This window comes from Myotis lucifugus, unplaced genomic scaffold (genome assembly GCF_000147115.1).
Source record: "Myotis lucifugus unplaced genomic scaffold, Myoluc2.0 scaffold_229, whole genome shotgun sequence".
NCBI lineage: Eukaryota > Metazoa > Chordata > Mammalia > Chiroptera > Vespertilionidae > Myotis > Myotis lucifugus.
The window spans coordinates 1,410,140-1,412,377 of record NW_005871277.1 but is presented as its reverse complement, the minus strand read 5'-3'; the positions used below and the strand labels follow the sequence as shown (position 1 = coordinate 1,412,377).

At 58.8% G+C, this 2,238-nt stretch overlaps 1 protein-coding gene across 2 annotated transcripts in view; it reads right to left on the bottom strand.

Moving 5' to 3' along the window:
* Positions 1 to 1,824, bottom strand: part of SELPLG (selectin P ligand) — a 9,510-nt gene extending 7,686 nt beyond the window's left edge. The window contains exon 1 of one of the 2 annotated variants that reach the window (XM_006098325.3): positions 1,667 to 1,824. The gene's annotated coding sequence lies outside the window, so the exon portion shown is untranslated. The remainder of the gene's footprint in view (positions 1 to 1,666) is intronic. The other variant, XM_014463978.2, reaches the window with a different exon arrangement.
* Between the last annotated feature and the right edge of the window lie 414 nt (positions 1,825 to 2,238).

Sequence of the window (2,238 nt, the reverse complement as noted above, 5' to 3'; positions counted from 1 at the left end):
TGATCCCTAGTAGGGGTCATGCAGGAGGCAGCTGATCAATGATTCTCTCTCATCATTGATGTTTCTATGTCTCTCTCTTTTCCTCTCCGACATCAATAAAAATATATTTTAAAAAAACAACAGATCCAAATCCAGCCCTATCATTTACAAGCTGTGTGACCTCGAGCAACGGAGCTCACCTCTCTGAGCCACAGATTCCTGGCTGGAACCCAGGGATAATAGTAGGACTTGCGTGCACCGCTTGGGGCTGTGGGTTGAAGTGAGCAGTCCAGGTGGGGTGTTTAGCACCTAGGAAGTACTCAATAAAGGCCGCTGTTGGCATTGTAGTTCTCCATGTAGGGCCACATCCCTGAAAAGTCCCCAACCCGGGGCCGCTTTGACGCACCTTTGACATTGTCCGCCAGAGAGGGCCAGGACAGGAAGCCCTGGAAATCTCCACAGCCAGCCCTGGGTGCCCTGGGCAGCCTGGCCTCGCTTAGGAAATCACACATGCCAAGTGCAGACAGTGCCAGGCACTGGTCGAAGAGCTTTACATGGACTCTTCGCTCATTGGGCCCTACACCCCGGAGCAGCCGCTTCTCCCCTCCACGCCTCGTTTCTCTCACCTCTAAAAAGGGGGCACAGGGTTCTCAGATGATCCCCAGCCTCTCGGACGGCCCTGCTCCCGCCCGGCCGGCCAAGGTCCCCAGGAGGCGCTGACCTGGCAGCCCAGCCCGCCCATATCCATATCTGGGTTTCGCTCCCCCAGAGCTGCTGGCCAAGCCTGGTGAGGGAGGCATCTGCTGTGTAAGGTGTGGTCAGCCGGCAACCCCAGAGGAAGCCACGCGGGGCCTGGGGCTGGGGGAGCCACCTCCTGAGCCCCCTGCCCACGGACCTTGAGAGGCCTGGCCCGGGGAACTCAGACGGGAGAGGGAGAAAGCCAGAGGCCTGGGAAGGATTCCAGGCAACTAGAGCCCTGACCCTGGTCTACGGTGTGTGTGTATGTGTGTGTGTGTGTGTGTGTTTGTGTGTGTGTGTGTGTGTGTGTGTAGGGGCCACCGCCTTTTGCCCCTAAAGCACCCCAAATACAAATTAATAAAGTGTTGCCATTATTATTGTTCTTGTTTTATTTTGCTAGCAATGGTACCCTAATTCTAATATTTCAATAATTTGCTACGACCACACGTTATTTCCTCTATCTTACAAAAAAGCGTGAAGAACGCAGCTTCGGAAACGACATTTTTATGGACAAACCGTGCACCCCTCCTAGGCATCACCCAGACCTAACCCCAGCCTTGCTGCTGAGCAAATCCCTTCCCCGCTCTGGGCCCCGGGGCCCCACCCATGAGGGGGGGTGGGTAGGCTGATTTTTAGAGAAACGCTCCCGATTTCTCCAATTTTTTGAATTCCGAATGCTCCCAAGCTAGCAGCTGCTGGCAAACCTGCCTGTGAGGGCCGGTGGCCGTGGCGGGGAGCAGGATCCAGCCACGGACTCCAGGCAGGCCCTGGTCCCAAGCCCCCCGACCTTTGGTGTGCCTTCCCCAGGGGCTGCGGCGCAGGGCCTCCCCCCCCCCCACGTCTGCTGTCTGCTGCTCAGCGGGACCGCTGGTCCCTTGGGCCCCCCACCCCACCCCGGTCCCTTGGGCACCCCCAGGCACCCCCTGTGGTTTTTCGAGCCAGCACTTACCGGCCGTGCTCAGCGGAGCATGGACAGCTTCCTCGTGGGCCCAGAGCGGCTTCTCTGTTTTAGGGACCAGGACCCAGCCCACGCTGCAGGGCACTTGCTGTGGCAACCCCTGCCGTGGTCCTCCACCCGCCAACGCCCAACGGCCGTGTGTGAAAGAAGGAAGCGAGAATGTGGTTGCTCAGATAGGGCCACGTGATGGCCCACACCTCCTCGTTGTGACAGCTTGGGTGACACTGCTGATTGGACTGGGTGGCAGTGGGGCACAGGGGCCTGGGAGCCCGATGTCACTCCTGGGTTCTGGTAACCAGGCCAACACCAAGAACCACCTGGACACGTTCTGGGGCGCCATGGCCGAGGCACCCGAGCTGAGAAAGGCCACAGCATTAGCGGCAGTTGATGGAGAGTGGGGACGACAGGGGACCCGCCCTGGAAGGGAGGAACCAGATGCAAAGAAGGGTGGTGATGGCTACGGAGAGCCCAGCCTTCCTTTGTGGTGCAAACGCTCCCTGTGGGTGCATGCAGGTGGCCGGCTCAGCTGCAGCCAGAGCCCCTCTGAGGAGCTAGATTGCAAA